This window comes from Leptodactylus fuscus, chromosome 3 (assembly GCF_031893055.1).
Source record: "Leptodactylus fuscus isolate aLepFus1 chromosome 3, aLepFus1.hap2, whole genome shotgun sequence".
Lineage (NCBI taxonomy): Eukaryota > Metazoa > Chordata > Amphibia > Anura > Leptodactylidae > Leptodactylus > Leptodactylus fuscus.
Genome location: NC_134267.1, coordinates 116,791,521 through 116,816,276, shown reverse-complemented (window position 1 = coordinate 116,816,276; position 24,756 = coordinate 116,791,521). Strand labels below are relative to the sequence as shown.

At 41.9% G+C, this 24,756-nt stretch overlaps 2 protein-coding genes across 2 annotated transcripts in view; both read left to right on the top strand.

Annotated features, from left to right (window-relative positions):
• The window catches only part of FUT9 (fucosyltransferase 9), a 108,837-nt gene that overhangs the window by 18,780 nt on the left and 65,301 nt on the right, over positions 1 to 24,756 (top strand). The gene's annotated exons all lie outside the window — the stretch shown is intronic.
• FHL5 (four and a half LIM domains 5) overlaps positions 6,322 to 24,756 on the top strand; it is a 375,977-nt gene continuing 357,542 nt past the window's right edge. The window contains exon 1 of the mRNA XM_075268224.1: positions 6,322 to 6,325. The gene's annotated coding sequence lies outside the window, so the exon portion shown is untranslated. The remainder of the gene's footprint in view (positions 6,326 to 24,756) is intronic.

Sequence of the window (24,756 nt, the reverse complement as noted above, 5' to 3'; positions counted from 1 at the left end):
TACAATGTCATATCATAAACCAGATGTCATACTGATGACCTGTTCACAACATAGGTCATTACTATGTAATCTTTTGGGGTCGGACACTCAGACCTGCTCAGATCATGTGTTATAGCAGATCATGTGGGTGCCAGAAACTGCTTAGGGCAGCTCCGCTCCTATTCGAGTACCAGGAGCAGCGCAGAAGCACCACCGTGAACTTCATTACTTGTAGCTTCCCGCACATAGAGCCTACTAGACTACATGATCTGTGTGGGTGTGGGTGTAAGACTGTGACAGTTCACATACTGATGAGTTTTTCCTTGGATAGGCCATCAGTATGAAAATTGAGTTTGGAGCCATAAAATACATTTAAAGGTATAATGGGGTTAGCAAACATATACAATCCCAAAAGCTCCAAATAATTAGCGTAGAATCAAAAATCATGTATTTTGTGCTTCAGAATATTACACAGAGTCGGGCATTCCTTCAGCATATTGCATAGAATAATTTCTAGACAAGGGCTAATAAAACTGTCATGTTACTGTACACTAATCATTTGAACCCACACTCATAACCATAGGGGATACCAATGCTTTTTAACTTTTCTGGTGGCCTGCATTTTTCCTGTTTCAAAATGAGCACATCATTCTTGGTGTAGGCTTGCTTCTTTCTAAATATTAGTCAATAGCTTGGCTTTCCTCTCTTTCCTACTTGGCAACCTGGTTCCCAGTATGGTATCCCTTTAACTACTGGTCATCAGAATAGTTCTGCTCTCATTCCTAGTCCCTAGCTTGGCATGTTTCTAAATTGTGGTCCTTAGCATGGTCTCCCTCTCATTCCTGGTTTACCACATGGTATTCCTTTAAGCTGGATCCTTACATGGTTCTCCTCTCATAATTCTTATCATGGTATCCCTTTAAATAGAGGTCCTTAAACAACTATCTCCCTCAATCCTTGTTCCTAGCTTGGCTCCCCTCTCATTCCTAGACCCCAACATATCTCCCCTTCAGTGGCATAACTAGGAATGGCGGGTCCCAGTGGCAAACTTTTGACATGGGGCCTCCCTGCCAAAGACCCTGACCAACCGACATCCCCCCGCATTCCTGCACACAGTATTATGCCCCATAATGGCCCCTGCACACAGTATTATGCCCCTTAGTCACTATGGGGAATAATACTGTGTGCAGGGGCCACTATGGGGAATAATATTGTGTGAAAGGGTCACTATGGGAAATAATAATGTGTGCAGGGGCCATTATGGGAAATAATAATGTGTGCAGGAGCCACTATGAGGTATAGTGGTCCCTGTACATAGCATTATTCACCATAATGGCCCCTGCACACAGTATTATGCCCCATAGTGGCCCCTGTACACAGTATTATGCCCCATTGTGGACCACCAATGTACAATTATTATACTCTGGGGTCTTTTCTGACCCCAGAGTATTATAATTGAAGACCCAGGGGAAGATACAAACATAAAAAACACTGTTACTTACCTCTTCCTGGCTCTGGCACACTAACTGGTGATGTCGGCCACCTTCAATGATGTACAGGACATCACATGACCTGGGGCCTGCGTTGTCACACAAGAACACAGGCCCCGGCTCATGTGACGAGATTGTTAAGTAAATAGGGCTTGTTACCTGCTGGAGTTACTCCAGCAGGTAATGGACTACTAAAAAAAATCTGCTGCCGGGCCCCCTAATGTCCCGGGATCTGTGAAAGCTGCTACCGCTACTACCCCGGTAGTTATGCCAATCTCCCCTTTCTACTTTTCTCCTTCACTGCTAACCTTGACACTACTTTACTGACATTTCATAGGCCAAAATCTGAAGTTTAAAGGCAACCTGAGAAGACCCCAAAAATGCTCATTTTTGTGTGGGGTATATATAGCCTAACCGCTTTCTAACCCAGTTCCTGAAATTGTCTTGGCAAAATTCCTTCTGTTGCCATGTATGCTGCATACCTCAGTTGTAGATAGCATTGACTATGACTCGGACTCTGCTCCAGTGTGATGCTAACAATTTTTTTCTCCTGATATCCCTTACAAGACTCTTATTCCTGATTGCTTCAGTACAACGCAGATGTATGCAAGTCCAATGTGAGACTTTTTAAAAGAGGTTACCACTGAAAATGTTTCTCATAAAAGTCATCTATGTTTTCACTATAAGTAGTCTGTGGTTTTACTGTAAGTGGTCTATGGTTTCACTGTAGTTTATTTGTGTGGCTTGTTTCAGCCCTGTAACCAAACCAACCATATAAAACAGTGTCCCACAAAGACCTATGCATGCTTACTTCCACCTAAATGAGACAAACTGCCCTGTATTTACATAAGATTCTGAAATAATATCTTTATTATTTATTATTGCAATCAATAAATTACACTATTTATGCCATATCTTCCATCACTTTGCAAACACAATTCACATACATTCAGATGTCTCCAGTGTTGTATTCTCTAGTGTATAGAACTGCTTCTCGTGTCTGACTTTGGACTGTTAACTAAAGGCAATTTTGAGAAATTGGTACTAGCCCCACTATCAAAACCAATTATCCAATATTTACCATATTTATATTGTGAATTGAAGTCTAATGAGAACGGTCTTCCTATAGTCCTGGGTAAAAGAACTGGGCATATCCCTGATAAACGAGGACACCAAATTAATCCTGTTTGCATCCCATGGCTTTTCTATTTGTATCAGAATTCAGGAAAAACATTCTAAACTTCTAACTAGATGGCACAAGACACCCGAGTTATTGCACACCTACCAACTAGTTCCTTTTAATCTCTGCTGACGTTGCAGTCAGCATATTGGTTCTCTCCCCTACCTGTGGTGGTGATGCTTGATCTTAACCCACTACTGGAAATCAATTGAATCTACGATCCAGAAAATCACCTCAACACGATTTCAGCCGTCTCTCCCAAAGGTTGCGCTAGCACTTCCTGATTGGATCTATAGAATGTCAAAAAATGACCATACTATGCATTTGCTTTCAGTTGTAAAGCCTTTAATTCTCTTGAAATGGCTACAGTCCTATCTACCAACTAAAATTAATTAATACTCCAGTATTAATAATATTTTCCTAAATACTTACTTAATCTATTTCATATAGTCCAGAGAAGAATCACTGCTATTACACAAATGGCTGCCATTCCCAGAGCTAGCAGGATGGTTTGTATCTGGTCAAACGTCAAACATCAAAGTCGCGATAAGATCTTGGCTCTGTAAGTACTTCCAATAGGCACTGACAGGGAGGGAGCTAAAGTAAAGACAGAGGAAACAGTAGCAATATAATTTGTACTCATTCACCCCCACAAACAGCCTATGTCTCCTCTGTCTTTCCATTGGCTGTGTCTATATATCTCAGTATCTGTCCTTGGCCACTTTCCTATGTTGGAAAACCAGTTTGGAATTCCAACATCCTATTCTTAAACTCCTAAGAGATATCAAACACACTAGAGATACATGTTTTGCCTAATACAAGACAGAAAACTCCCAATAACCCATATTCTGTTTTGTTGAGGGGGTTGAAGTCAAAGTGATGGAGATTGTCAGGTACAGTAGACTCAAATAAAAAAATCATTTTGATAGTTGTAGTGGATGTGTAGCTTTAGCGAATGTTCAGCTTTAAAACTTTCTTGCCCTCTGTTCTCAATAACCTTATGTCTTTCACATCATTTATCTGACTGTATTTTTGCCTATTTGTTCATGCAGTAGTTTACCCACTTGTGGTGTTGTGTGGTACTGGCCATACTGTTGGGTTGGTATTTCTTCTCATTTTTGTCCTGTCTTTGTTTTCTCCTCAAATTCACAACCTTTGTACCAATAATGTCATCCTTTAGTGGCTAAAATCATACCAGAGCGAAGGTTGGTGGTTGTGGTCACTTTGGTCGTTGTGGCTACTACAACTAGGTAGTTTGTACGAGGGTATAAGTTAGGCCCGTTGCAGCATGATCGTCTGTTGTGAATGGGGATATCCACATGTGCTGCGCATGCAAGGGCCGTGCTTCTGCCGCTCCTTTTATTAAATGAAAATACTGTTGGCCTGCAACGGGACCGTGAAAATCACAGTCATGTGTATGGATCCGTAGAAAAGAATGGATCAGTGTGCTATAGATAGCACGCTGACCCACACCACGGTCATCTGCAAGGGGCCTTACAATTATGTTTAGTAATCAAAGTTATATTTTCTTATATTTTTCTAAAAAGCTACCGTATATACTCGAGTATAAGCTGAATTTTCAGCCCAGTTTTTTTGCTGAAAAAGCCCCCCTCGGCTTATACTCGAGTCAGCAAAAAAAGGAGAGGGGGTCTATGACCAGCCACAATATTAATGTATAGAATCTCCCATAAAAATGTGCAAAAAAAAAAATAAAAGTTCTAAATCACTCCTTTCCCTAGAATACATACAAAAGTAGAAAATTACTGTGAAACACATACACATTAGGTATCCCTGTGTCTGAGAGTGCCCGGTCTATTGTATATAGGGTATCTGCAGTGCTCCTGTTCCATCAGGAAGGGGTTAATAGGAGCACTGCAGATACCCTATATTCAGCCAGGCTGAATTCCAAGTGGGGGAGGAAAAAACCCAGTCCTCAAGCTCAAGGAAGGGGCAGACAGACAACCAAAACACCCCCTCCCCAGCACCCAGCATCTACTGCACCCAAAAACACCGACCATTTTAATTTTTGAAATTTTCCAGTAGCTGCTGCATTTTTCCCCCTCGGCTTATACTCAAGTCAATAAGTTTTCCCAGTTTTTTGTGGTAAAATTAGGGGCCTCGGCTTATATTCGGGTTGGCTTATACTCGAGTATATACGGTATGTCGTTTTGTCTAGTTTATGTTATATGGATATTCAGAGGGCATGAATATAGTGTGTATCCGAAATAGTTTTCTGGTTACTAATTATGTACTTTCCGCTAATGAAATCAACATCCTAGGTAGATGCCGTCTATCTCCTCTAATCACTTTATGTAATTGCTGCTGCATTCACATTTGCATTAGGATTTCACTAAAATTAAACAACTATTGAACTATCTGAGGCTCCACAGAGAATGAAAAATGTCCAACTGATGGCAATAAATTATTACCCAACTATTGACCAAAAAAACACGTAGTCTGTTAATATCAATTGTTACATAGTAATGGATTAGAATGCATCTTCTTTGTTTCCTCTTTGTTCATGTGGCTAGTAGTTGCCATAAACAAGCACCATATTGAGTTTGTTATATGGGTTGAAAAAGAAGAGTGCGGATTGAAGTATATAATCTATTGGGTACTGTGATAAATGGTGGCAAGTTTAAAGTGACACTTTCATGAGACAGTTTTAATATGGTCATCTATAAAATGTTCTCAATACAGCATAGTTTGTGGGGCAGCTGAGTGTTGCAACGTGAGAGATTCTATGCCTGTCTCCCTGTTTCCGTCCAATGATATAAGAAAAGATTCACTTAGATTTTATTGAGCAGTGTGAATGGCAATGCCCAATGAGTTTCTGTCACATTGGAGTGACTATAATCTGTGATTTCTGTGTGCAATTTGGGAAATGTGAAAGAAAAACAGTTTAATACTGCATATAGTGTGCAGTTGTACTACATGTAAGTGTAAGTCAGAATACAAGGAGCTTGAGACTACATGGTCATAATAACATGAACATTTTGATCATTTATGAAATTTTATAGTCTGACACAGGATCAGAAGTTGACATAAAATACTGATACAATAACAATTATATGTATTTCTTATTTGGCGCTTTCGGCAATGACAGGATCAGGTTCGCACAGGAACCACTGTGTTAAATAGTATGTAAAAAGCTAGGGATGAGTAAAATATTTTATAACTGAGCTAGCATTTCAAGGTTGGTCTGACCTCTTTTTCAGCCACCTTAGAATAGGTCAGACCGACCTTGAAATGCATAGCACAGTTATTAAATATTTTAATGATCCATGTGATTCTGCTATTTATATAGACAATGTAATGTTTGTGGAGGCCACGTTCAGTGGCGTAACTACCACCATAGCAGCGGTAGCAGCTGCCACAGGGCCCGGGACATTAGGGGCCCGGTGACAGCTGCTACCGCTGCTATCATTATTCTCGGAGGTCTTTTCGGACCCCCGAGTATAATGATCGGGGCCCCCTGTTGGTGGAATACTTTCCACCAACAGGAGGCCCCGAAGCTGCAGCAACGGCTGAGACACAGGAGCTGCAGCTCGGGCTCCTGTCAGCGCTTCAGGACGCTCTCCCTCTCTCCCCCCTCCCTTTCTCTGCTTTCCTCTGCCCACCAATGAGAGGAGGAGGCGGGGCTTATCCCTGCCGTCCTGCACTGGAGGAAGAAGCTGCTCCAGGAAAATGAAACTGAAGCTACACAGGTACGTACTGGGGTTACTTATTACTATCAGGCATTTGGGGTGATTACTTGTGTTTTAGTAACTCCATGTGCCTCATATTAATAGCAGTTAACCCCATCATGTCCCTCAAATTAACCCCTGTGTGCCTCACCATAAGAGTTACTGATATGTGAGACATATGGCGGTAATAGTAATGAAGATATTTTATTATTACCTCCATGTCTCTCACATATCAGTAACTCTTATGGTGAGGCAGACAGGGGTTAATGTGAGGGAGATTATGGGGTTAACTTCTATTAATATGAGGCACATGGAGTTACTAAATTGTAATGCACATGACCAGATTTTTTTATCCACAATTTGTCCTGGTATAGCGGTCAGCGGTGACGTGACAGTATTTAGTCCTGTAGGGGCCACTAAGGGACATAATACTGTGTGCAGTGGCCACTATTGGGTATAATACTGTGTGCAGGGGCCACTATGGGACATAATACTGTGTGCAGGGACCACTATGGGACATAATACTGTGTGCAGGGGCCTCTAAGGGACATAATACTGTGTGCAGGGACCACTATGGGACATAATACTGTGTGCAGGGGCCATTATTGGTCATAATAGAGCGCGCAGGAATGCGTAGGAGGGGCTCGGTCAAGATCTTCGGTGTCAGGGGGGCCCCATGTCAAAAGTTCGCCACGGGGCCCCGCCATTCCTAGTTATGCCACTGGCCACGTTGATGAGTTCTATTGCTCAGGGCAGCGGCCATGTAAACTTGGTGAACACTCATTGCTATACATGACCCCTGCCAGCCATCTCTGGCGAGTGCAATGCTTTTCGGTCATTATTATCTATTACTGAAACCACAAGACCAAGGAGAGTTAGTTTTCTTTTATCCAAGTATTTTCAAGCAGCATTAACTAGAAAATAACTTATGTTCCTTTTGAGAAAGAAGAGCAGAGCATGTGCTGCTCAGTGTTGGCACCAGCTTAGGAGCCATCAGCAGCGGGTGTCCGCTATTACATACCACTGACACCTTGCTGTTAATGGCCAGGATCTTATATAAATCTAGTCCAAAACATGTCAAGGTCACGACATCTCAGTGTCAAAGACAGTCAAAATCTATACTAAGAGCCTCATGTTTATTTTTGCCGAGTAGCATGAATTAACGCAGTGGTTCTTAACCCTGTTTGAGGTACCGAACCCACCAGTTACATATGCACATTCACTGAACCCTTCTTTAGTGATAAATCAAATATCATTCATTTCCAAATTCAAGACATAGGTATATGTTTTTTTACTGGTACACAAAATGAACAGTGCATAGGGCCTAGGGTTTAATCGAACCCCGGTTAAGAACCACAGAATTAAAGTATATAATATTGGGGTGATCGATATTTTTTCTTCTAAAATATTGGTGCATCAGTGTTTATGTTATATGGAAGCATTATCATGTGAACTATGCACCTCTACATACCCACATACATACATGTACATATCCATAGCCATGTCCATAAACATCTTCCTTTAGAAACGACTTGCATATGCCCTTCCAGTGCTGGATTAGGCCTTTTTCACACATGAATTGTTGCTGTGTGTTGTGTTCTCCACAAAGAGCACATGACGCTATAGATATCAGTAAGTATATTTAGATGTTCTTTTTTTCCACAACCTGGAAATGGAGACCACTTGAAGTCATAGATCTATTATATAGAGATGTAGGTAAACATTGTAATAAAAGGATGCTGCTTTCACAGAAGTAAAAGATTGAACCATTATAGTAAAAAAAAAAAAAAAGCACTGAGACATTGTCTTAAGCATGAATGTGAGCTTTTGTTTTTCATCCACAAATGGCCACAGACATAATGAATAAGGTTTCACCTCTCATCTGCCATTGCTTCCTGCACCTCTTCTCTCCATTGACGAAGAGCAAAGAAAGCACCAGCAGGAATTTGAGTATAAACTCATTTCTATCCTGCTCATCTCCCTGCGCTATTATTTATTTATTGACTTTTACTGTGCTTTGCATTGAGGTATTATTTGGGCGTTGTGTGGCAATATTACTTGACGCTACATTCTTGAAATGTTTAACTCACACATGAATAAATTCTATCCACTATGTCTTCTTCCCCTCTTTCTCTCCTGGTATATCATTGCTAAACGTTTATGTAATGGGTTGTTCCCGATCATTTCCCGCTCCACTGAATAATTCATCGTTATATGGCTTGCAATTGTCTGCTGCACATCACCCTGTTTACATAGTGTGATGTATTAGGGACACTCGAGTATCTCTTATGTTGCTTGTTAAGTGATCTCTGGCTCATTTACACATTCCAATTATTGGAAACAACTGTTCTTAGGAATGGTAGTGCCCAGTATTTGGCCATTATACGGCTGGGTAAAAGAGTCTATAGAAAGGTATGGAAGCACTGCCATAGACAGCCATCACAAATAGGCCCATGTTCTCAATATTGTATCAAATGAATATGACCATATCAACAGTTGGAAATCATTTGTGTACTGTGCGGTGCATTGACACAGTACAGAAGTTATGTGCCCTCTAGTGGCCAACAGTAAAAATATTAAAAATTATTTTATAATTTTCAATATTTCCTTAGATGTGAAAAAAATAAAATGAAAAAATTAATAAAAAATAATATAATTTTTATGTGATACATTCCCTTAAAGGCTATCTGAATTTGAAACAAAGTTAATTTGTCTGTATCAATCAGATTCTACCACCAGATGGCACATGAAAGTTTATTTCATTAATATTTACTGCACTTATTCATTCCATTGGTCAGGCTCTACAGGAAACTGAGCAATGAAATTGTGAGGGACAAGTATAATCATGTATCTCTATATACTCTATTTTGTTCTATAAACTCCATTTTGTATATGTCATCCATTTTGTATTCTAACACATATACTATGAGGTGAGGTCACTCAGAGTGTGAAGGGATGTAGGCACAGACTTTCTGTAAGCTATTGTTTGTTATCTCCAAGGCTGTAGTCAGGGGTGAACCTGGGCTTTCTGGCGCCTGAAGCAGACGTCAGAAAGCCGCCCCCCCCTTTCCCGGAGGAGGGGGCGTGGTCTCGAGAAAAGGGCCGTGACCGATCAGAAGGGGCGGGTCAAGTGAAAAAGGGCGGGGCCTATCGGAGCGCGTGGCGTTCGCAGGCAGAGAACAGGCAGGCTGCTCTCTGCCTGCTTGTGAGGGGCGGCCGCTGGAGCATCGCTGCGTCCAGCAGGGCCGCCCCAATACACCACTCGTTTCCCGTGTCGGGCTGCAGACACGGTGACACTAAGCCAGTCCAGGACAGCTTGTCCTGGACTGGCTTAGGTCGGCAAAAATGCCGCCCTCCCGAGGCCCTGGCATAGTGCCGCCTGAAGCGCTCGCTTCAGGTCGCCTCATGGGAGGTGCGGCACTGGCTGTAGTCTAGGAGAAGTCTGGCACCTAGCATGTCTCCTTACCTCTCTTTCCATTATATATATATATATATACACACACACACACACATAGTGTGGAGGATGTCAACTCACATATTAAGCATTTTGTATCCTTTTTTGTTTCATGAGAAAGCTCATCCCCTTCTTTGAAGCTATAATGAGATGCAGGTTACATTAGGCCTCATCCAATAGTCATGTGCCAGGCTTATCTTATAAGTCTACACCAGGGGTCTCAAACTCGCGGCCCCCCGAACAATTTTGTGCGGCCCGCACAAGCCTAGGGACGCCGGATCCAAGTTGAATCCGGACGTTTCACCATTTTGCCCACAGGCAGTTTTATATACTGCTCGCAGTACTCGTCCATAAACGAGCATTATCAGGGAGGGAGGGGGCGTTCCTCCCGGCTCTCACAGCACAGCGCGATTGGCTGTGCTGTGAAGAAGGACGTCTCTGACTGAGTGTCAGAGACGCTCTTCTGACCATAGAAGAGCTACGGTACCGGACCGTAAGCTCTTCACACTGGGCCCACATCGGGAAAGCCGACAGTGTGCTGAACTCAGCGCACTGTCAGCTTTCCGGCAGTATATAGAACTGCCTGTGGGCAAAATGGTGGAAGGTCCTCTTTAAACATTGAGGTGGAATGAAGGGGCTCATGACACTGGGGGCAGACGAAGGGAGGGGGGAGAACGGCATGACACTGGGGCAGAAATGGAGGGACATGAATCTGGGGGAAGAGATGGGGGGGACATGAAACTGGGGGCAGAAATGGAGGGACATGAATCTGGGGGCAGAGATGGGGGGACATGAATCTGGGGGCAGAGATGGGGGGACATGAATCTGAGGGCAGAGATGGGGGGACATGAATCTGAGGGCAGAGATGGGGGGACATGAATCTGGGGGCAGATGAAGGGTGTATATGTAACTGGGGGAAAGATGGAGGGGGACATATAGTTTACGGGTGACTGTAGGAGGATTATACAGTGTGGGGGCACATGAAAAATGAATGGGTGGAGTCAACATAAAAGTGGGTGGAGCTAAATTTGCCGCGGTGCGGCCCGCCGACTGGCTGGGATCTTGCTCTGCGGCCCACATGCTGAGTTGAGTTTGAGACCCCTGGTCTACACCAATCATGTTATACTAATTAGAATAGTACAACCTTTTCTTTGTCTATATTATACTTAAACTGTCTCTTTCCCACCATTAAATCAGAACATTTTTGATATACAGCATGTGAGTGGTCTGTATTCTGTGTTCTCCAAGCTTGTAATATAACCCATGTTTCCCAGATTCGGATACCAATGGCATCTACCCCGGGGCATTCCCCAACAGAATGAATGAGTGTTGTAAATATCAGTTAGGGAAACGTTCATGACCTTATTTTTTTGCCGTGGCTGGGGGGAGAAATATTGTATAGCCTGGATACAAAATAACAGCACAGCGCACAGCAGGAACAAGTCATCTTTTGGTAAGTATGAAAATTGTTGATGTAACATTTAGCATTCTCAGGATGGAAAGGTTCATGTTTATTGGCCTTTCCCACCCTAAAAAATACACTCATTGCTGCCTCCATCAATTTACATGGTCCAGGTCTGGTGGTGCCTGGTATTTCCTGGTACCCCTGCTTGATTGGGCATTGGGGTAATAGTAGGGGAACCTTTCTGTTATCACTACGCCCCAGCCTCAGTAATAGAATGCTATCAGGCAACTCCATTATTGGATGTCATGTAAACACACAGTATTGTCTGCTCTGCATATGAGAAAAATTATAAATATGAACTAGACGTTACCACTTCTCAACCAAATTACATCCCCTATCCCCCGTAGTTCCTGACATTTGTTGGCATTGCGGTGCTGAGAGGGATACAATGCTTTACATTTGTTGGAACTGCACTTATGTATGACAGTTTTGTGATTAGCTCTTCTCCCTGTACCAGTGAATTATCGATAACCAGGTAGAACATATGTCACAGATTGCTCTCCTTTCTATCCCCTGGGCTGTCAAAAACGAGACCTTCTCCACATCTTCTTAAAAGCAGTCCACTGTGTATTTCACGTCACTGGCGCTTGTCATACACATCAATGCTTACCAAGTGCAAGACTGGGATGTTTTACCTGCAATGTATTGAATCCTTGTCTGTAGAATATTTAGGCCCTAATGAAGAGTTCCCCTGGATCTGGCAACCCCGGGTTGTATTCATGTACTCAGCAGACTTATGTACCCTATTTGCTTTCAGCCTTTTTGTTTGTTCTTCCCCATATTAGACCATGGCCCAGTTTGCCATCAGACTCTGCCTCTGCCCTCTTTCTCATCTTTTTTTTTCTATTCTCCTTTTTCTCGCCCTCTCAAAACCTATTTCTTTGATACATCTGGTGATGCCATTTGTACTTCCTCTGAATCTTGCCTATTGTTGGATAGTGTTCTATGCTCATACAGGATTGCTGCCTTTCTATAGTACCTAACGAGCCTGTCTTACTTTGTTATTGTTCCTTTCTCTGTTAAATGTGTGGTCCTGAGGAACCTGTTGTTCTATATCCAGATTTTTCTATGTATTACTGTTATGTATTTTACAAAACTCTTTTCAATAAATCATTAAAGACCCAGTATTGTAGAAAATTCAGGGCCCTCCCTTCTGTTTATTTAATGTTTATTAGAAAGCAACTATCTTTTTCTGGCAACAATACTTCTCCATGGGACGTGTTTAGTAGTGCAGCCCAGACCCATTAAAATAATGATAACAATATATTATAGAGATAAATGACAACCTTTGCTTGCTGTACATTTGTTTTTATTAAGAGTTGGGCTTCATCTTTCTAATACAATGGCATCAAAATATTGTATTCTGGTACTGAACTTTTGTAATTGTTAATGTTCCAGTAACAAAACAATAGACGTATAATGCTTCTGCCTGTTTGGGTCTCTGCGCCATCCTCCGCTCGCACTCTGTGGCACAGGAGCCATGTTCAGTTTGATTCTTTGCTTAGTTTTTTTGTTGCTCTGTGTGGACACTGCTCTATTACCTCTCCTCTGTAATTGAATTTCCACCACACTCATATTCTGCACCGTTTCCCTCTGTTCATCAGATAGTTGCTCTTAGGTTAAGTTCACACCACCTTTTTTTTAACAGAACCTGAGGAGGAGGCCGCCTCAGGTTCTGATCCAAAAACGGGGTAGCTGCAACTGAAAGCCGGTGCACTGCACCGGCATCCTGCAGCGCACTCTGCTCCGGATTAGGCCCAATGAATGGGCCTAGACTGGAGGAGGGTGTGTCTTCAGGCCCGAATCGCGAGGTGACTCGGCCTGGAGAATGAGCATCTCGCTTCTTTCTTCGCCGTTTCTTCCGGCTCCCAGAAAAAAAGACCTGAGTGGCTCCCATTGATTTCAATGGGAGCCGTCTTTTTGGTCAGGGTTTTGAGGCGGATACGGCCTCAAAACCCTGACCAAAAAAACTCTGTGTGAACTTACCCAATCTTTGTGATTGACACCCTCTCTACCAGTCAAGTCTGGGGAAGGTCCTTGGCTTCCTATACACAGGTCATCAGCCCACACTGGTTTGCTGGCTATTTTGGCTCTGTCTTGTGACTTTATTCTGACTAGCTTCCTACTTGTTCTTTCTATTGTATTTATGACCTTTGGCTTCTCTTTTGACTACTCTTCTGGGTTACAATTTTGTATTGCTTTGTCTCTCTGGCTTTGAACCTTACTTGCTGACTTTGCTTCTGTGTTGTTTTATCCTGTCCTGTTCTGTGTGACAGTTGTTTCAGAGAAGGGATTGTCGCCAAGTTGCTCCTGTCCATAGGACAGTTGTGGCAATTAGGTAGGGACAGGGGCTGGGTCGAATTAAGGGCTCACTGTCTGTCTTTCCCTTCTTCCATTGTTCCAGCAGCAGCACTAGGGAATTGCACTACTAGCTTTCCCTTACAAGGGGCAATTTCAGCTCTACGTGAATTCTTTGTAATTGAAATGATGCAACTACAAAATTGTAAAGGCTATATCCAAAGTTAATAAAAAAATAAAAATAAAAAATGCGTACTAATGGGAGAAATCAGTGGTGGGAAGGTGGGGTTAGCCTGCTGTTTATGAATACAGAGTACTTGCATTACATTGAGAGGACTTCAGCCACAGTTCCCGATACAAGTGGTAAACAGTGATTCTCAAGTGATCCCGAGTCGTCGCTAATTCCAATAGGGCAGCCTAAGCCTGGTGTCCGATTCCCTCTAATTTGCGGTATCCGAGTGCTGTCATTGCATTGAATTTACCTCAGCGCTGAACTATTGCATTACACATTTGCCCAACAGATGGCTTGGTGTATTTTGGACCTTGCTTATGTTGCTCAGAGCTAAATTGGTTTACAGATTGGTTCAGCACCAAGTACTGAGCTGGCTCACCTTTCTGTTGGGTTTGCACAATTCTTTGCTATTTGTTTTTAAATGTCTTCAGTTTTGCATTTGCAGTTAAATCTGCAACATCCACAGAATAATTTGCATGTAAAGCACCGAATTAAAGAAAATTACCAGTTGTGGTTCAGTGACTCAGAATCAGGCATCACTGCTTCTTTTATTCTGGAATGCAGATGTCCAACTTTGAGTCAACATTTTCTGAGTCATTTCCAGGCCCGAATACACATACAAAAGTAAAATACTGGCAAATCAATAGACGGCTGCTGCAAAAATTCCTTATCTCAATAGAAGAGGAGAACTGAATATTGTAGTAGTGAATTGTAATAAGCCCAGCTGTGCACTATTGTGCTGCTTCTCAGAACGGGGTATATGGGAGTATGCTTACATAAATGATGCTGTAATTTTATTTGATCCTATTCTGAAAGCATATTACGGTGTACAATTGACACCGTGACTTTCACCTCTATAGAAATCTCCCTTGGGGAATAGATCTAACATTGCACAACTTAGCCCCTGTCAATGCCATAGGGTAATATTTTCAAGTTTTCTGTTTTAAAATGGATCGTTACCTACAAAAATGAATTATTATTAATAGACTTCACTATTGATACTCAGAAGGGATTTCTCACAAAGGGACAAGCTAAAGCTGCCAGTGGGGGGAAGTTAATTGAAATAGATTTGCATTTCAGACTATTGGATTATAGACAAGTGAATCCAATAACTTAAAAAAAGACAGGCTTTTTTTTCCTAGAGAATCACAGATATCTTCATTAAAGTGTTAGTAGCTTGGAGCTATATGTGTAGTAAATATAGTTCCAGGGGAAATTAAAATGGTATGGAAAAATTGACAGATAAAGTAGCAATATAGAAAATGAGCATTTACAGCTCTGTCTTCCATTTAGTTTCTCTGTGCTGATAACTATTATTATTTTCCAGGTGGGAAGGAAAGCGGCTCTATCAGGAGGATGCCAGAGGCAAAACAGTTAAATTCAACCTAGACATTATACTCATATTTCCTACATTTCTTTACTTATGTGAGCCACTAACAGCTACAACAGCGATTACAGAAATAATCATGACAGTGCATGACTCCTTGAATTTAGACAGTAGTCCATAGACATTGCTGGTGCCCATTACTAGAGTCTTTTGAATGGGAAGATTTTGACATTTGATGCATTTGACATTCACATTTGTCTAACTAGTTGCTAAACACCACTACTGCGACCTAAAAACAGACACTTTTGGGTTAATACCCCATGTACCGGACCACAGCAAATAAGTTTTCCTCTTCGGACAATATTGCTGCTGAGAAAGTCAACCTTGAGGCTAAGGTCACAAGGGAGGGGTTGTCATGTTATTTCTGTGGCAGACCCATGTACAGCTTAGTCCACCGCAAAATCGGTTGAATTAAAATGGGCCTTTTCCGTTCCCTTTTCCATGCGGCTTTTCAATGCAGCATTTCAAAGGCTGAAAGCCATGGCCAAACATGCAGCAAGGTGGAAGGCTTCCTTTAACCCATGTCAAAATTTTTAACACAGTGTAATGTAAAACCAAATACAAAGAATAAACACATACAAAGAATAAACTACATAATAAATAAATAAATAAATACAAAGAATAAACTCTTAAGCATATCCTTTAATATGTTGAGGTGTTGGATCTATATGTCTGTAACATCTCTGCCTGTTCGGGTCACTGCACCACCTCTGCTCGCATGCTGCGGCGCAGGAGGCGTGTGCAGTTTGAGAATCTGCTTAAAGTTTTTAGTTGCACTGTGTGAACACGGCTCTAGTCCTTAATTGGATTTGCACCACACCCGTCTTCTGCCAAGGTTGCCTCTGTCCATTAAGTGGTTAATCTGGCCTTGCCCTGTGATTGACAGCTGCCTTTCTGTGAACTCCATGGGCGGGTTCTTCCTCCCTATTTAGCCTTGGTTCCCATTCACACCAGTGCTTGTTATTGCCATGCGCATACCTGCTCTTACTGTCCCTGTTTGCTTATACTATTATACTTGACCTTTGGCTTTTCTCATTGACTATTCTCTTGACTCCGATTTGGCACTGCATCACTCTCCTGTTACCGAACCCTGACTAGCTGACCTCCCTTTGTTGTTGTTCGTCTTGTCTGCGTTTTGTGTTTCACATATCCAGGGAGGGATTGTCCTCGTGGTTGTCGCCTATTACCTAGGATAGGGCCTGGCAATAGGAAGGGAAAGCGGGGGGCTTCAGCTTAGGGCTCACTGTCTCTTGTGCCCCTCCCAGAGTTTAACAGTTCTGGGAATTGCTGTCTTAGCAATTCCCTTACAATGTCATTATAAGTTAGCAGCACTAGATTTGATCATGGCAAGTAAAAAGAGATAGCAAAAGTAAATTACCCCAAGCGTTCTGTAGTATTTCATATAATATATCTACTGTGTGTATTCTTGATGCAAGGAAAGAACCAGAATTAGTCCACACTATTCATAGACAGCACTCCTCCCTGCTCATTTGCGGGTAGTGCACTATCTGGGGTTGTGCTTTTCATATCTGTGCAAAGCAGATTAATTTTTGTTCCATTTTCTATACTTTATACTGTATGTCTCTGGGTCTGTAAGAAATGGATGACACACGGATGCCATCCCCTTTTTTACACAGATCTATATAGTTTCATTGGGAGGTAAGTGAAAAACAATGAACGTGCTTTCGGGTTTTTTTTTTTTTATTTAAATTTTATTAGATTTTCAGTTTTATATGAACATACAAGCAAACATGCAAAAAGTACAGTCTTGGAAGAAACAACAATGCAATATAAACAAAGGTACATATCCAAAGAGAAATGAAACAATATAAAACAATAACAGGTGTACAAAGTGCTACTGAAAAGTGTCAGACAAGCTATAATTCGAGAAAGTACATAGTAGATCAGCACCTTGTTTCTACATACAGAAGTAGTAAAGAAAGAGAGAAAGTAGGTAAAAGAGGGGACGAAAAGGAAAAAGAGAGAGGGAAAGGAGGGGAGGAGGGCTGGAGAAGGAGGGAGGAGACGGCCAGAGACCGACACAAGTGTAAATAACTTCAATCTAGGATAATTGGTCAAAAGGGAACATTTCGCAATAACCAAGGATACCATATTTTTAGGTACTTGTCATGTGAAAAGAAAGGGGCAAACTCCACAGCCTGTGTAGTAATATATGGATGCAGTGTGAACAGGACCACTATGTGGTGCACGAAAAGCTATACAACCTCCCGGTCCAGGTCAACTTGCTGAAAATACATGGACTCATTATGGGTGTTTAATTAGATCGCCTCACAATATTTGTGAATGGGACTGAGGGTTAAAACCACAACAATCGGTTTCGAGCTGTATTCTGATTCTTCCCATGCGCTAGTTGCTCCGGTTTGAATGTCAGAGCTTTATAAACAGCAATACATTACCATTATACTTGTTTAACAATGTAGGTCACGTGCAGTGGTATATTGGCACGTGACGCACATCACGTGATCTCGCACTTCAACACAACGCTGTCCTAGTGTTTATAATCTAATAGCCATTCACAGTTAAATCGCCTTAGGAATATGTCTTGTCTTCCAGAATAGCCATCTACTCAGTAAGTTTGTTTATTGCTACATCTATCATTCATGGTTTATTCATGAAGAATGTTTCTTGTGTTACATGTATGGTTTTTCTTTATCATTTTGTGTCCAACCACATCCAGTGTTCTAATAAGCTATATGAATAGTATTGTATAGTTGTAATAGGCATTAATAAGTTACTGTTTATTGTACTACTGCAAAGATGCTTTATTTCAATAGGTGGTACATGTATTGTATTATGTTTATGTCAGTTTTGTGAAGTTTGTATTCATGATTGTTTGCACTTATGGGTGATACCAATAGAGACTAATTACCAACACGTAATGGGAAGGTACTTATACCCTGTGTTTCAGTACATGCTGCATCGCCATGAATAAGGGGCTTCGGCCTTGAAACGCGTAGGCGGCTTCCGTGTTTTTTCACTGTCCTGTGTTTCGTCATGTCGTAAGTGCGTTTTTGTTTTTTGTTCATTTTTTCTGGTTTCCTGTGCTGATGGATTTTAAAGTTTTTTCATTAAAAAAACGTGTTTTATTAATCACCACCTTTTCTGGATGCTGAATTACCATTTGCCTTGATATTTGTTATGTGACCTGGAGGTCCAGCTGATAATCTCCCTCAAATCTGGAAAGTTGATTGACCTTATCTTCCCAAGCCGATAAGGGGGGCGGAGTTTGAAGCATTTAACCAGTACAATGGAATAATGAGCTTAGCTGCAGCCAGTAGGTAGAACGTGAGTTTATTTTTCTTGGGGTGGTAGGTGGGCGACGGAAGGTTTAGAAACAACATTGACGGAGTGATATGAAAAGTCGATCAAGCGACTTTGCGAGTACTCTCCTGTACACCTGACCAGAATGGTTGAATCAGCGGACAGTCCCACCAGATATGCAGATAGGTGCCATGAGGGGCAGAACAGCGCCAGCATCTGTCATGGTCTGCCAATTTCTTGTGAAAGAGCCAATCAGGTGTCCTATGCCACCGGGACAACAATTTGAAATGGTTTTCCTGAAAGCAGATACAGGTCTGGAGATGCCATGTGAGGTTTGCAATGTAATGTCCTCAGAACTGAGACTGATCTTAAGCTCCCTTTCCCAAGACGTTAAGTAGGCTGGTTTGTAGAACTGTTCTGGAACAACATGCGAATGAAGCATATGCGAGACACTCCTTAACAACCTGGTTCGGGACAGTAGAAGCTTTTCAAAACAAATAAGTTCACTGCGCAATGGAAACCTTTCAGCAAAAAAGCGAAGGACGGTGGCAAGATGGTGTCTATGAAGGAAGGATAGAGTCAAGTCTGGGACTAACGCCAGAATATCAGCTTCGGACAGAAGCGCATCTTCTTTCATGATGTCACGAATTGTCAGGTGGGAGAGTTTGTCCCACATGGAGTGGTACACATCGACAGTCAATTTTAGGGCATCCGGAATGAGGTTTACAGGCAGGAGTGGAGAGGGATGAGGTGCTAGTCTGGAGCAAAGAGATGACCACAGTGAAGAGGTCTCCTTCAGTATAGGGCATGAGATCTCACGCCGTCATGCTACATGACTTGGTATCCACAGAGTTTTCAAGAAGGATCTGCCATAAACAGTTCGCAGGAGATTGGAAGGCAGTTTGGACTGTATGGGAGCAGCGAGTTCTGCCCACCAGCTCAGCAATACAGCTCTATAGTAATTGTAGGGGTCAGGAAGACCAACACCGCCAGATCTTTTTGCTTTCGTCATAAGAGACCAAGCCAAGCGATGTGTCTTGTAACACAATATAAAGTTAGAAAAAACATTTCTGAGTGAGTGATGGCTATGGGAAGCATTGAGAGCTTATAGGTTATCTTAGGAAGGATATAAGTTTGTATTACATGCTTGTGTCCGAACCAGGATATGGGTAGTTTGGAGTATGTGGTCAGGGAGCGTTTGATGTCTGTCAGTAGAGGAGGGAAATTTGCCTCGTACAATGCGTCCAGGGTGGAGGTCAACCGTATACCCAAATATTTAATGGCCGACAGGGCCCAAATAAATGGAGTAACAGTCTGCAGAAGGGTTGTTCGAGCTTTAGATAGAGTGATGTTGAGGACCTCTGATTTAAGGAGGTTTGCTTTGTAGCGAGAGAATAAACCAAAGTCCGTAAGGTGTTCAACTATAGCCGGTAAACCCTCATCCGGGTTCGTCAGAACAATTAATATGTCATCAGCAGATGCCAAGGCCTGAAGTTCCGTGGCGCCATCTGAGATGCCTTTAACGTGAGGGTCCTGTCGAACTGCCTGAAGCAGTGTTTCTATAACCAAGATGAACAAAAAAGGCGACAGCGGGCATCCTTGTCTAGTGCCATTCGTTATAGTGAAGCTATCAGTCATGGTGCCGTTCACCCGGAGTGACGCAGAGGGTTGGTTATACAAGGAGAAGACAGCTGTAATGAATTGTGGAGGAAGGCCAAATTTCACAAGGGTCTGTTTCATGAAAGTCCAGTCAACACGGTCGAATGCCTTCTCTGCATCCACTCCCAGAAGGACCAGCGACTGCTTAGTTGAGTGGGCCATGTGGATAGCAGGGAGCAACTTGGACATATTATTACGGCCTTCCCTACCCTGGACAAAACCGGATTGGTCATCACATATCAGGGCCGGAATGAATGGCTGGAGACGTTTGGCAAGGACGTTTGCCCAGATTTTAATGTCCACATTCAACAAGGAGATAGGCCTATAGCTCCCACAGTCAGCAGGGTCTTTGCCCTCTTTATGGATCAAGGTGATATGCGCTTGTTGAGATTGCTTGGGTAGAGAATCACTGTCCAAGAGAGCATTACACCACGTAACCAGGTGGGGTAGTAGCACCCACTGAAGATTCTTATAGTAGCTCAAAGACCCGATGAGGAATTAACGAAGGGGATGAACTGTTTTTTGCGTTCCTTATGTAGTAAGTTAGTCATCAGTTTACGGCCCTTGTCTCCATGTGCGTACAGCAAGTTCTTATAGTGAAGATGGTGTTTAGTAAGTTGGGCATTCAGAAAGTCTTTGAGTTTCTCTCTCAAGCTCAGCAATTCCTTCTGCTTTGATTCCACTAAAGAGCACTTATGTAGTTTCTCAATTTTAGTGATATTCAGGAGTAAGTCGTCCAACTCTTTACGTTTCTCTTTTTTAACTTTGGAGGCAAGAGAAATCAAAAAGCCTCTGACATAGGCCTTGTGAGTTTCCCAGACAATAGGGATGCTACTTTCTGGGGAGGAGTTAAGTGCAAAAAACTCAATACACACACAAAATTTAGGGCAAAGATTGGCAGAACTATATAAGTACAAAACTGTGCTAAAAAAGCGCACTGCCACACAAATATATATCAAAAATATTAAACTTTATTAAATTTAACAAGCTTAAAAGTATATAGAAAGGTGATACAGGGGATAGTACAAACCATAAAACACATGGAGGTTATGCTGTAGTACTCTATGAAAGCCTGTATATGTCACTCTAATTATTTGTATATAATAAATATGATGCATTATAAGTCAAAGTTATATCAGTTTCAACATAATCACAAATAGAGTGCACATATAAGAACAGGGTTAGCATAATATTAAGAATTTTACATTACCTATAATAGGACCTCAATGTGAGTAAACGCGCCGCAAAAAAACTCAGTCAACAGTTCCTCCAGGTATTGGACATTAGGTTCAGAGTCAAGCAGTGTCTCGTTAAGGCGCCATGTCCAGTGTGGTTTGGGGATTTGAGACAACACTATACTGGACGAGACTGGGGCATGGTCCGAAATGGAGATGTTGCCAATATTGGCTGACGTCACATTTGGTAATAAGTCCGTAGACATGAATATGTAGTCTAGTCGATGGTACGACCTGCCAGTATTTGAGAAGAACGAGTAGTCCTTGGTAGAAGGGTGAACAGTTCTCCATACATCCAATAATCGAAGATCCGCAAGAGCAGTGAGAAATTTACTGATAGACCTTTGGTTATGAAGAGCCTTTTTCGCTGTCATGTCCAGGTTAGGGTTGATAGACAAGTTGATGTCAGCAACAATTATTATAGAGCCTTCTGAAACAGTCAGAGAGTTTTCAACGAATCAATGAGCCACAGAATTTGTCCTGTGTTTACGTGCTTCCGTTTTTTGCAGCCCGACAGTCCACAAAACCCCCCCCACTGATATCTGAATAAACACATTGAAATAAGTGGGTACATATAGCGTCTGTGAAAAATGTGGATGCCACATGTGCTTGAAATACATCGTGTGAATAAGGCTGTAAAAGAGATTTCTTGGAATAATAGAAATATTGTATTGCCAGAAATGAACTCAATGTAACACAATGAGCTTTGGTTCACATCTGTGCATCGGTTTCCATTCGGGAGTTCACTTGGGGACTGGAACAGAACGGCACTCTAATCTGCATAAAAAACAGTAACCTTAGGAAACCTGCGGACCCCATATACTATAATGGAGTCTGCGTGGTTACCGTTCAGTTTTCGACCAAGAAGGGTGAAAAGTGCTGCTTACAGCTCTTTTCTCTCCGCATTTTTCATGCAGAGAGGGAAACGGAATCCCCATATGGAGACCGGCACAGATGTGAACCGAGTCTTAGCCTAGTCTGCCCCTGGCAAACCAAGTAGAAAGCCTGTGGAGGTATGTAAATAATACAAGTGTCATGGTTATGTGGCACAATCCCATAACTGTATTGTCCAAGGGCTGTAACTCTTCACTTGTGCTTATAGTACAATGGGATTTTCTGTGTCTTTTTCAATGATCTGTGAACAGACAATACTGGGAAATCAGCTCAATAGATTAACAAGTAAATTGTATAAACCCTTTTAATATTAGAACGTCAGACTAGAGAAAGACATCAATAACCTTTGGATTGTTTAAACTAGAAAAGAGGATCCTTGTTAGGATTATCACTGTTCTTCTAGAATTAAAAGGTCAGTACAGCACACTAGATAGTCCTCTAGAGACCTACTGTATTCATTAGCTCTACCGAGCACTAGACATGTTGCAAGAAATCACATACATAATGAAGTGTTCTGCAATCTTAGGTCTCCGCATATGCACATTCTTAAAGTCATAAGTGCAATATGTCTCCTACTTGTAAACAGCTTCTACCTAACCCATAGTAAACAAGTCATTTCCCTTTTGGTGGATTTGTTTTGTTTTTTTATAGCTTCTCTACTTCCATCCTCCTCCATAATCATTTCTATACAGTACAAGTATTTGATCAACATTTATTTTAGAAATGTACCCCAAACACTATAATTTTATTTAATACTGATTTCTATTGAATACCTGAGTGAAACGTGGAAATGAAAGGTTTTGTATTGTGAGATTCTAGAGTGCAATTGAGCTGTCATTCTGCTGACTATTACTGCCATGTCCAGTCCCCAGTCGCTGTATAAAGAGCAGATCATGAGTACCAGCTGCTGCTAAAAGAAGCGAAGCGCTTTGCACACTAAGGTCTAATATTGAACTTCTAAGTTGTATGGAGCTCGAATACAGATGTAGCAGCCATGAAACCAACGTTTGTATCACTCTAATGAACATTTGTTTCATGCTTATGCAAATTGCATAGTGCAGCTGCTATTCACTTTTATTGGGAAGGAGCCATGCTACACAAAGTGCGTAATGCAGAAATCGTGAAATGTACATTGTAAATGCAACAAATGTTCTTCTTTTTACAGAAAAAAATCATACTATGTTCCATCTGATGTGGCATTATGGAGACATATGGCACCCCACAGACAATCGTGTGGCAGTACACAGAGTCCTTTCAGCTTCATATTGTATATAGTAGCTGCAGGAGAAGTATGTGTCATTATACAGTCTTTGTACATGTACTGTAGGAGACCAAAAAAGAAATGAACATTTATGACCATTGTGTAGTTGTATAAGTAAATATCTTCCTCTGTGATAAACTGAATATATTTGTGAACTTATGCCTTTGAACTGTTTCTGTCTCACATTTTTATGTTTGAAGTGATTTTTTTTGTTATTTTGCACAAAACTGTTACTATAAAGAAACTATTGTTTCTGATAGAATGCACAGTTGTACATAATAAGGTGCAAGGCAGTGCTGTAACTAAAGTCTTGAGCGCCCCGGTGCAAACTTTAGTCCCGGGCCCACTTCCCCTTCCCTAGAGTGAATTCTTGATAGAGCTAGAGTGATAACTGAAACACTTGAAAGGTATCCAGCTTTAGTACCAACAACTGCAGTTATTAAGAATTCAATAAGTGAGCAGCACAGTGCCCAAGATATAAACAAAACTAAGCCAGTCATATATGCTCCACAGTGGCGCACACACAGTAGTATATGCTCCACAGTGGCACACACAGTAATATATATGCCCAACAGTGGCTCCCACACAGTAGTATATGCTCCACAGTGGCCACCATGCAGTAGTATATGCTCCACTGTGGCCCCCACACAGTAGTATATGGTCCAAAGTGGTTCCCATACAGTATTATATGCTCTACAATGGCTCCTACATAGTAGTATATGTTCCACAGTAGCCCCCACCCAGTAGTATATGGTCCACAGTGGCCCCCACACAGTAGTATATGCTCCACAGTGGCTCCCACACAGAATTATATGCTCAACAATGGCCCCCACATAGTAGTATATTCTACATAGTGGCCCCCACACAGTAGTATATGTTCCACAGTGCCCCCCTAGAGCCGGTGCTATTATCATACTTTGGGGTCATCTCAGACCACAGAGTATAATAAGTACAGTTCCAAGTGATTAAAAATAAACATTTATACCCACCTTACCTCACCTCTCTTGGGAATCCTCGCTCTGTCCAGCGGTCTTTTCCATCTTGCTTGGTCCTCTTTTGCCTGGTGACTGAGGTCAAAAGCCCCAGATGTCACTGCTGGGGCCTTTGATTGGATTTCAGCGGTCATGTGTGGCGTGATGACGTCATTACACCATTACAACCTCCGTCACGGGCTGGAAATGGCCCGGAGAAGAAGTGGAATCCAGGAGAGGTGAGTATAAGTATTTTTTTTATCTTTAGTCACCTCCCCTGGGC